The sequence below is a fragment of the Doryrhamphus excisus genome, chromosome 11 (genome assembly GCF_030265055.1).
Source record: "Doryrhamphus excisus isolate RoL2022-K1 chromosome 11, RoL_Dexc_1.0, whole genome shotgun sequence".
Taxonomy (NCBI): Eukaryota; Metazoa; Chordata; class Actinopteri; order Syngnathiformes; family Syngnathidae; genus Doryrhamphus; species Doryrhamphus excisus.
In genome coordinates, this window is record NC_080476.1 from 727,770 (window position 1) to 739,617 (window position 11,848).

At 38.2% G+C, this 11,848-nt stretch overlaps 2 protein-coding genes across 4 annotated transcripts in view; one reads left to right on the forward strand and one right to left on the reverse strand.

The window, feature by feature from the left end:
- Positions 1-4,137: 4,137 nt before the first annotated feature.
- Positions 4,138-11,848, forward strand: part of LOC131138881 (pyruvate kinase PKM-like) — a 52,464-nt gene continuing 44,753 nt past the window's right edge. Inside the window, exon 1 of one of the 2 annotated variants that reach the window (XM_058088213.1) lies at positions 4,138-4,282. The gene's annotated coding sequence lies outside the window, so the exon portion shown is untranslated. The remainder of the gene's footprint in view (positions 4,283-11,848) is intronic. The other variant, XM_058088218.1, reaches the window with a different exon arrangement.
- Positions 11,197-11,848, reverse strand: part of LOC131138880 (protein mono-ADP-ribosyltransferase PARP6-like) — a 46,507-nt gene continuing 45,855 nt past the window's right edge. The window contains exons 28-29 of one of the 2 annotated variants that reach the window (XR_009132149.1): positions 11,399-11,496; positions 11,197-11,296 (exon numbers count right to left, since the gene is read on the reverse strand). The gene's annotated coding sequence lies outside the window, so the exon portion shown is untranslated. Of the gene's footprint in view, positions 11,497-11,848 lie in introns of both variants that reach the window. The other variant, XR_009132148.1, reaches the window with a different exon arrangement.

Genomic DNA, 11,848 nt, shown 5'->3' on the forward strand with positions numbered 1-11,848 from the left:
TTCAATCCCACTCTCGGCCATCTCTGTGTGGACTCTCCCTGTGCATGCATGGCTTTTCTCCGGGTATTCCGGTTTCCTCCCACATTCCAAAAACATGCTAGCTTAATTAGCCACTCCAAATTGTCCATAGGTATGAATGTGAGTGTGAATGGTTGTTTGTCTATATGTGCCCTGTGATTGGCTGGCCACCAGTCCACAGGGTGTACCCCGCCTCTCGCCCTAAGACAACTGGGATAGGCTCCAGCACCCCATGACCCTCGTGAGGATAAGCAGTAGAAAATGAATGATGAATAAATGAATGTTAAGAGTAGTAAAATATTAAACATAACACAGCACATAAAGAGCAGAATAAAATTGACAACATACGGTTAAAATATTCATGTCTCTTCCCCTCCAAAGATTTCTGGAAAGCAAAAAACGATGAAACGCTGTAAGATTTGGTCAATTTTAATCTATCCCTAGAAGAGTAATTTTTTCCAAAAACCCGCACAGTAGACCAAAAGGACTAAAGATTAACGAGCTAATGACATTTTATCCACCACAACACAAACTTGGAGTGGAACCAAAAAGACACACACCACTAAGTAGGCAATTACAATGATTCTCTGTTCCACGGTTTCCCTGATGTGGAAGGTGATAACAGTGACAAGCACAGTCCCCCTGATGAGAAAGGTGATAATAATGCCAATCACTACGGCTAACAGAGCACAGAGTAATCAGAAGTGACAATTGGACCCTACAGCCACACGAACGGAGACGAGGCACCCAACTGAGAGACAGACACAGCGACGGCCCATTGGACAAGAAGTGTAATCAGTCACACTAGAAGGTGCACATGGAATAGTTCTTATAGAGAATCTGAAAATGGCGGCTTTTACTCCAAATGGAAAAAAAAAAAAAGCTTGATGGCTTCGGCTCAGCGGGACTGCAATTTTGGTGCAACACCGTCCGACGGTATTATACACTATGTCGACATGCACACGTGAATGGAGTTACACGGTTTGTTGGCTCCATTTTTCACACTTAGAGATGAAGTCTCTGTTTGCAATACCGTCGATCCCTGCTATTCAAGGTCAAGGTCAAGGTTTATTTATACGGCGAAGAACATTTTAAAAAACACAGAGCTGTATCAGGTGCAGGGAGTCAGCTTGGCGACGGTCAAAATCCAGGATGGCATGGCTTGGATGATTTGGGGTGGAACCCCTAACGGGAGACCTGATGAAACCACAATGCTGCGGTGTCAAATCTTGGTGTTGGCGACATGTTGGAACCATTTTGGTGACCAGTCAAAATGTACACCGCCTATCGCCTGAAAGCAGCTGGGATAGGCTCCAGCATTGCTGCATAAGGTGCGTCTAATACTCAACTTAGAACAACATGCGTATAGATCAGGGGTGTGCAAACTTTTTGACTCGCGGGCCGCATTGGTTTAACAAAATTGACGAGGGGCCAGACTATTATGTTTTTTTACACGTAACAGTCCACCTGGAATTATTGTATCTGTAAAAGTGTCATGCAATCTGCTATATGTGCAATTTGAGGTCATTCATTTGACGTAAAGTGTGTTATAAATTAAATTTATTATTATTATTTAAATATGTTTATTTTATGAGAGTGTGAATGGTTGTTTGTCTATATGTGCCCTGTGATTGGCTGGCGACCAGTCCAGGGTGTACCCCGCGTCTCGCCCAAGGACAGCTGGAATAGGCTCCAGCAACCCCGGCGAATGAATGAATTAATATTTTTTGTTTTTATTTTTTTAATTTTATTTTTTTATTTTTATTTTTTTTTTATTGTGCTTGTGTCCCTTTTTTGCGACGACAGACCACATCAAATAACAATATTGATAAAACAGCTACTTCAACCATCAAAAGGTTGGCTCAAGCCATGATGCCAGGTTGTACGGTAAATTTAAATGAAATACTTTAAAAAGAACAGGCGGGCCATATTCAATCACTTGGCGGGCCGGATGTGGCCCCCGGGCCATAGTTTGCCCACCTCTGGTATAAATGCAATTATGTTGAGCTAAAAAATTGTGCAAATGGATTTTCAGACGTGTGTTAATTTTCATTTTGAGTTACATTTTCAGTTAATTGGGAGCTTGAAAATACATACAATTTTACACATATAATTGTGTCCCGTTTGTCCTTTTCTTCATAAAATACAGTAAAAAAAAAAATTGGCATATTTCACACTGAGGTGCAAATGGTGATTAATCATAAGTAATTAATTCAACTGACATTTTGACTCATTTGGCAACCCTAATAATTAGAGAAAATGAGCCATTTCAGACATGAATTAGGATCATGCTTGTGTGCGTTGGTGTTCATGCGTTCCAGACGTGTGGACGACAGGAAGTGATGCTAAGCTTTCAGTTTTAGCTTGCTGTGTTATTTTTTAGGGTTAGTATCATGATCATTATTATGCTATTATTATTATTATTATTATTTCTGCTTGTGTGCCTCAGCAATCATTACAGGAACATTACTGACACCTAGTGGCCAGTGGAGAATACTACATGGTGTCATGTTTTTGAATGCATCCTTTGAATGCTTTTTATATTTTACTTCATTTTGTCATTTTTATGCTTGAACATGTTTAATTAAAATATGTTCATTCTTTTATTAAAAATGGACTGTATTAAATATATGAATATATCATTGAAAATCTGAGATAGAGTGATGAGGAATGACTGTTCCCTCCGAGGCTTGACAGTCGGCGCCACAATATTAGTAGCTTTCCATCTTGTGTTTCAATGTCGCCAACGCGCTTGGACATTGTTCCTGTCTCTCTATTGTTCTGTTGCTGCAGAAGCGTGAACGGTTGTCCAGGAGCAGATACAACAGCGCTGCACACTTCCAGCCAAAAAAGATTTGCTAATAATGTTTAGCCTCTGTGTTAGGGATCAGTCTTAATTACCTCCAAAGGAGCATGACAGTTTTTTTTTTCATTAGCTAATGACTTAGATGGGGATTATGCATTTAGCACAGCACTAATTAGCTGTAGTACTGCAGCGGTGTCCCCAAGTGGGGGACAGACAAAAAGTCATCAACCAGGGGAGAGATCAGTGTTTTGTTGGCCATTCTTATAGATGCCAAGCTCACATTCACCACAGCATTTTTTACATTTATACTTCAACTTAAGTCATTGCCTCTCACTCAAAAGTCAGCTGGGATAGGCTCCAGCATACCCCCACGGTCCCAGTTAGGACACTCCGCATAGAAAATGAATGCCGTTTCTGTAAATAGACAATTCTCATATCTTCCAATTAAATGTAAATGGTTACTGGAAAGTTTATTTTCAGAAATGGGCTGGTGTCTATTAAGTCATTAGGGTTTCTTGTTGGGTTAATGGGAAGCTAAGACGGGGATGCAAAATTGCATTAAGTCGCATTGTGCGTATTTTGCTCTGCGCCAATGCGGTTATTTGTGCATTCATTTTCATCTTCATTGAAAAATGTGTTTACCATTCAAATGACTACCGGTTGGAGTCAAGTGTAAAACCACATTATGTAATAGAAGGGTGTCCAAATGTTTTTCCTGGCATACTGAAAAATATGGACGGGCCACTACGATATTTTCCATTTTGTACACCAACCCATGTGTTGTATTTTATATATATTGTATTATATTTCTAAGAGAAACAGCCTGCATTTCAACAGGTTTTTTTTTTTTAAAAAGAGGATTATTAGTGTCAATTTTTTCTCCTTAATTACACATTTTCTGCTTGTTTTTCGAGTTATCAAAAAATATTTCAATATTTACATTGTCTTGTATTTTCTGACTTTACTCGCATCATATTGTCTATTATTCTTCTAACACTACAATCTTTGAACAACTACATTTTCCCCACAATTGCAACTTTTCAATTGACAGCTGTGGGCCACAAATGGCTACTGGGCTGCACTTTGGACACCCCTCATTTAATACATAGAATGCATCTTTTAACTCACACAATCAATATACCATGAGAAGTATATCAAAAACAATTTAAGGCATAAGATATTGCATTAAAATTATTCTGATGACGTTTAATATGAGAGTAGTTTTTAAGTTCACTTCCGCCCTAATAGTGTCTGCCTCTTAGGAGGAAAACAAAGCAGAACTGAGTCAGCCCCGTGACGTAGTTTCGGGGGGCGTGGCTTAAACTCCTCTCGGACCAATCACAGTTCACGCTGAAAAGTTGTAAACAAGCTTGACATGCTGGTTTCAAGCTCGACGTTCGGGTTTTAAAACATATAAGACGAAGGTGCTTCACGTGAGGGGGCCGAAAAGGACACGAGGTAAGTTAACCACGTGTTTTGGCACGCGCTTACTGTATGTGCGTATGTGTGTGTGCGCGCGCAGTAGCAGTCGAAGTAGTGGATCGTAGTGGTAGTGGATCGTAGTAGTACTGGTAGTAGAAGTAGTGGTGCAAAACAGCTGACACGCAGGGTAAGATTGTCGGAGGGAGTCGTAGACGTAGTTGTTCCAAACCAAAGAGGAGAAAATATGACATCCGAACTACGAAGAACTACTAAATTGTGTGTTGTTATGACGTCACGGTGGCTTAAATGTCAGACATGAGCACCAGTTGACTGAATGTTTTGCCTGTTGAATAATAATACTGCAATGCTTGACCAACATACTCTACTGGTGAGGTCGTTTTGCTAGATAATCAGTGTTTCTGTGCTTGATTACCTGGCCTGTCGGGAGTAAATGGGCTTTATGTCATTGATCATGCAAATGGTGGTGAAGGTGTCGCTGAATATCAGTCTATTTGAGACCGATCTGTCATTGGAAACATTATGTTCACATCTGAAAGTGTTGCTAATTCTTATTTTATATTGGATTATATTTTTACATTATTAAAGTTAGAGAAAAGCCTGATAATTGTAATCTGTTTTGAAATGGATTGATCAATATTATTAATAATGAAGCAGAATAACAGCTTTTGCTTTTTGGTATTTTTGTTTGTGTTCATTGAATTCTAACTCAATACAATAAATTAGGAAACAATTAGGAATATCCCTCTTACATTTAAATTGATTTCTTTATAAAATGTCAACATATACATGACTACATTATTATACATACATGTACAATATGACGAATTTTGCTCAAACAATTGTATGCTATAAAATGGAATAAGGGATATATATATATTTTGTTAAATTTGTTTGTTGTTGTTAGGAATGGAACATGGAATATATGTTAGGGATGGAACATTTTCCCTCTGCTCTCAAGAAGCTTTCAACATATCCTGTTTGAAGCAGACGGAAAATAGGAATGGAATATGTTCCCTCTCCTTTGAGCAAGATATGTTGAAATATATTGTCAAATTAGTTTGTTGTTAGGAATGGAACATGGAATATATGTATGTTAGGGATGGAACATTTTCCCTTTGCTCTCAAGAAGCTTTCAACATATTTGAAGCAGACGGAAAATGGGAATGGAATATGTTCCCTCTCCTTTGAGCAAGATATGTTGAAATATATTGTTAAATTAGTTTGTTGTTAGGAATGGAACATGGAATATATGTTAGGGATGGAACATTTTCCCTCTGCTCTCAAGAAGCTTTCAACATATCCTGTTTGAAGCAGACGGAAAATAGGAATGGAATATGTTCCCTCTCCTTTGAGCAAGATATGTTGAAATATATTGTTAAATTAGTTTGTTGCTAGGAATGGAACATGGAATATATGTTAGGGATGGAACATTTTCCCTCTGCTCTCAAGAAGCTTTCAACATATCCTGTTTGAAGCAGACGGAAAATAGGAATGGAATATGTTCCCTCTCCTTTGAGCAAGATATGTTGAAATATATTGTTAAATTAGTTTGTTGCTGGGAATGGAACATATGTTAGGGATGGAACATTTTCCCTCTGCTCTCAAGAAGCTTTCAACATATCCTGTTTGAAGCAGACGGAAAATAGGAATGGAATATGTTCCCTCTCCTTTGAGCAAGATATGTTGAAATATATTGTTAAATTAGTTTGTTGCTAGGAATGGAACATGGAATATATGTTAGGGATGGAACATTTTCCCTCTGCTCTCAAGAAGCTTTCAACATATCCTGTTTGAAGCAGACGGAAAATAGGAATGGAATATGTTCCCTCTCCTTTGAGCAAGATATGTTGAAATATATTGTCAAATTAGTTTGTTGTTAGGAATGGAACATGGAATATATGTTAGGGATGGAACATTTTCCCTCTGCTCTCAAGAAGCTTTCAACATATCCTGTTTGAAGCAGACGGGAAAATATTAGGAATGGAATATAGCCCATCTCCTTTGAACAAGACATGTTGAAAAGGATAGAAAATATTCCATTCTTAACATTGTTGAAAAAAAATATAATTTCGGATTATGATCACAAATTAATTCAATGACTAAGTACTGATATCAGCGCAACTGGCCCTGGAGTTATGATTCAATTGGCATTGGTCCATACCAATATTTGCAGGAACAACCACCCCTACTGCACATTGGCCAAGTGGTAAATACCGTATCGGGTTCAAAACACTTTGTGGAGTGTGCCCTGTCACTTACTGGCGATTGACAGTCCAGATGACGACAGGCCTTATTGACTAGGGATGGATGGAAGTTAGAACATAGGACTTTTCATTCAGCCAGTTGGTCTCCACTTCTCGTTTCCACCGTTGCTGTGAACCACCTGCTGCAGGCTACAAAAAGTTTCTATTCTGAACGGATGTGGGCACAACTCTAGCTGCTGAACATCATCACGCATGTTGTCAGATTCCCTCGGCACGCCCATCCGAGCGGGGAGGGGCTGAGGAAGAACGGGGGAGGGAAGAACTTCCTTTTGGCAGAAAACCAATGCTTTCACAACTGGGCATGAATCTGAGTTCACAGTAAAGTCTTTGCAAAATACAATAGTCACAATGAAAGTACATTTGTGCTTTGTACTGTTTGCAGTATTGAGTAAACTGTTTGTGGGCTTGTGTATTTTCTGAGACTGTTAGTGTTTAGTAGTAACTTCATATCTCCAAAGTCACCGACCTATGAGACGATGGCTGCTATTTCTGGCTGTGTGACGAGGTAGCAAAGTCTAAGTGTAAACTGACAGATTTGATAGTAATTATTAAGAGTGTCGGAGTACTCCGGGTTTATTTGATTACTTTTGAAGAAGGATTGGGCACCACCTTTTATTTTTAGTTCTCGCACCATCTGCTCGCCTTTGCTCGCTCTCTCTAAGTCGCCGACGGAGAATCCAATCGAGTCGATCCTTCAGCCTGCTTGAAAGCACTTTTACATTTTTTGTATTTAATTTCACAAGAACAGACATGTATCAACGTAGTAACAGCTGCAGACACAATCATCAATCATAACACGTAATACTTACAGTATTTTGGTCATTTTAAGCATTACCAGAACTTTTCTTGAGGGCATTGATTTCAGAGTGCAAGCAACTAACGCTACATCCGTCAACAAACAACAGCAGAGAGAAGTCAAGTCAAGTTTATTTATATATCCCTTAATCACAAAAGAGCCTCAACCGGCTTTACAAGCTGGCAACGATCGCCTACATCCCCTGATCTGAACCCCCATCCAGGCAAGGGAAAAACTCAAAACCCCTTTTGGGACAAAAGGAACCTTGAGAAGGGGCCACAGAAGGGAGGAAGCATTCTGTGTTTGCTATATAGCATCCTACCTTGGGACAACGGAATACGGAACACTTGGCAGTTTTTTTTAGAGGTTTTTGTAGGCGAAATACTGTAGGTAAATCCCTATATCCTGGGTAGTTTGTGAACAACTGCGAACATGAGGCGGCTATCCAGGATGCACAGTAGACACCTCAGTTTTAAGGTTATGGTTTGGTCCACTTAATACATATATTTGCTCCAAATAACATAATACTTTACATTGTTTCCCAATGCATGATAATTGCAAGGTGTTATATAAATTTTCTAAAAAAAAATTTTTGCATTTAAAAAAAGGCACAAATAGCCCGGGATTTTATACTGTTTTAAGTGTGTGAGGCATATTTCCGGCTTAAAATTGCATTGTGTTGTGAGTGAACAACGGCAATTTAAGAGAGCTGGGGAGCTCTTATGCCCTGTTCCAAATCTTACCTAAAAAAAACGTTCATAAAGTGCAAACCTTCACAGTAAAAGGTTGCAAAAGGTGAAAGTTTTGCATGGTTACACTCGCAGCTGAGATAAACACAAAGCTGCTCTACTTTACACAGAATAACCTGACCGCCGCGAACGCTAGGAAACTATCTTAATCCAAAATCTAACGCGTCGCTTCAAATGTCAGTCATCTCAAAAGAACGACGACACCTCGCAAGAGCTGAGATGAAAGATTATTTAGGGTGGGATGCTGGTAACAGATAAACAACAAGCACTCTGACGTCACTGCTTCCTGTCGTCTTTTGGTGGTTTGCTGCAGTTCAATTGCACAATGCCGCACCGGTGCTGCTTTTAATGACAATGACTCATCAATGTATGACAAATAGAGAATGGAGTGCTGTTTACTTGTAGTAGTAAAGTGGCAAATCGGAAACAAAGACATCACAGAAAGAGGAAGAAAGCAAATCATTTCAACACTTAATTAGTGGGACAAAGACATCAGCAGTATGCGAGATTGCACATTTCAAGTGTTTGAACGACATTGCAAGAACAAGAAAAAGAGCAGGTGCATTTATACCAAGTTATAACTTTGTTAGATGTGACATTTTTGCTGTTTAAAAACAAACAAAACTTGCATGTCAGGTCTGATTTTAGCATCTTGATTACTAGCCGTCAGTCTGGCAGAGCAAAGGGAGGGGGGGGGGGGGGCAGTGGCTGACTTTCAGACCTTTGTGGAGGTAGAGAAGGTTGGTGGATCGGACGATACCCGATATACTTGTATGTATCACAAAGCTGTTTTAGTTGGAAACTGATATTTTCCTGAAACTTTCCCATATTTTACTGCATGTGTGGGTGTGTTTGCTGTGATTTACAAGTGTCCCAGAATACAGCGGCAACTCGTGTCCGAGGTGTTGAACGCACCTGAATGCACCGTTTTAGAAAAACACACTGACAGCACTTTGCTAGTTTTGATCCTGCTTGTTGAGTAGGAAGTGGAATGGAACGGCCTTTGTCATTATACAAGATGTACAACGACATTGTAGAGCTTCTCCTTTCAGTTAAAAAAGTATACAAAAAATAAAAGTAAAAAAAAAGACAGTTTTACAAGATATACACATAATATTGCACAGGAGCAGATACGTATTGCAGACACTGGAATATATATTAATTTTAGTGCAAACAATGGTGTATATAGATGAGTAAAAGTCACATACGAGTGTATTGAGTTGTTAAATGTTTGATGGAAATATTCTGTGTGCCATCAAAAATGGGCTGTACCAAGAGGGATGGCTTTTGAAAAATATCCGAGATTGAATGAGGTCATAAATAGATGATCACCGTTTAGCGGTTGAATATGGTCTAATAGTCCAAACATATGCATGTATCGACAAATTGTATGTATTCCTGGCCCCAAATTAAGCATTTTCGGTCATTAAGATGGAGAAATTAACAAAAATATGAATGTAAGGCATTTAAGGCACAAATAGCCCGGGGTCATTCTACAGTGCAATTATGAGAAATGTTTTGCTTTCATCAGGAAAATAATCACATTACATGAAGTCACATTTTCTTTCTTTTCCAGGCTTTGACAAATAAAGATAATTTATATTCTGTCGAATAAAAGTGGTCATGATTATGCTAGGTCACACACTGTAAGACATTACACATGCAATACATTAGCATCAAGCGAGAATCATCAGGTAAGTTATATTGCAGCCATTAGGTCTGTTTGTGTTCCGGTAATTTATTCTGCCAGGAGCCTTTGTTAGTTTTGTTTTTTTCTCTAACATCAATTTAAAAACATGCGGTGTGGCTACATTTGCAACTTTATGAAATGTCTTTGACTTAGTTTGTTCAGTAAGAATACAATCAGCAAGCTTATTTCTTGCTGTGTGGGTTGAAAGCAAATCATTTGCAACATTAGCCTGTTTACTTCCCAGGTTAGAATTCATTCTTCCCAAAGAATGAATTCCATATCACATATATTTGCGATATCCTATATATTTGTCACCAGTGTTTAATTAGTTGTAGTTAGCAGTAATTAGTAGGGAGGAAAAATGACCCATAGTCCATATCATAAACCCCTAAACAATATAACAACAACAACAAAGAAAGAACCTCCTACCAGGCCTGAAGGAGCAGGTGGGTCGTCAGTTCATCCACATGGAGTCCAAGGCGGTCCTGGCTCTAGGTCTCCTTCGCTTAGCTCGCCATCAATGTCCTCCTGTACCAAAACCGGCCTGTATGAACACAGACCACATCAATTAACCATATCAACACAGGAGCTGTGATATTGGTAAGTTCTGTGAACACAATACTCAAAATGTTCATGCTGTTCTGTTCATGCTAACCGGCCTACACAATGAGGCTAGGTGGCTAAGCTAAGTGAAGCTAATTTTAGCAACACTACCAGTTCTTCACTTACCAATCTATGAAATGCTGCTAGCTTAGTGCTACCAGTCACAGCAGTAGTAATTGGTTGGTGCCTATAACATATTTAGATACAGCAGTGTTAAAACATATTGTATATTGTTTAAAATGTATTTGCTAGCTTACCTGTGCAGCAAGTGTTTCCCCATGTTTGTTTGGTGAGGGTCTTCCTGTTAGCTATCTATTGGTCATTGTGTGTCATGTGATCAAGAGGTGATATCCTGATTGGGTGCACAGAATCACAGGAGTCAACCCTCGTGATTCAAATCACCTGGTTGCTGGGTGTGATGAAAACTATATTTTTTCCAGTACTAATAATTAATTAAGGTTCCATTTGTAAAGTAAAATATATTGTGTTTTTTTTTTAAATATATCAAATTTCTATTTATGTACTGATTTGTTATTGTTGTATATCTTTTTACGGTTCATTAATTAAAACTAAACGGTAAAGCAGTCAACATTTGGTCTAATGTATATATGTGGCAACGCTGACCTCTAGTGGTAGAAAGTAGCTATGCAGTATAATTTTATTTTGATAGTGTTGCTTCCTTAATTATTGTAACACGACAATGCAATACATACAATTGACTTATATTTTTATTTTGTTTTATTTCATTTTTATTAAATGCGGTGGACAAACAAGTCGGTATTGTATTATTTGAATATATATTTTTTTAGAATAATACGAGTCCTTATTCATCCTTTGTCCAATGCTTGTCCTATTAAATCGAAGTTGGAACCAAATATGCCTCTCAGGATGTTACTGCGCATGTGCAGCTGTTGTTGCTTTCAACCGCTAGATGGCAGAAGAGATTCAGTGATGAATGTCTATTGTCTCAGCTTCAAGTGTGGCGTTCAAGACGTCTGGGAAAGGATTTAGGTGACCAATATTGCTCACTTGTATGTGTGTTGTCTTTGGATATTGTCCTCTGGTGTTCTCCTACTCCTCCTCTTCCTCCTACTCCTCTTCCTGTCTTTTCTGATGTGGTGGAGCACCTGAAAGTAATTGAATGATGATTATAACTTTATTTTTGCTTTATTTGTTTCTCGTAATTTTACAAATATACATATATATTTAATATTTCAACTATATGCTACAAAAATAACATTATTTTCTTCCTATTACAAGTCCATTTTGTAAAACTATCTTTCTGGTTAGAATACAACTTTTCCTTGTGATATTTATTTATTCTCATCAAATTATGGCTGTTTTTTTACACAGGTAAAAAAACAGCCATAATTTGATGAGAATAAATATTTTATATTATATATTTAATATATATTAATATTATATATTTTTTGTGTAAATTGTCCTCTTATTTCCTATCATATTTTGACTTTATTTCCA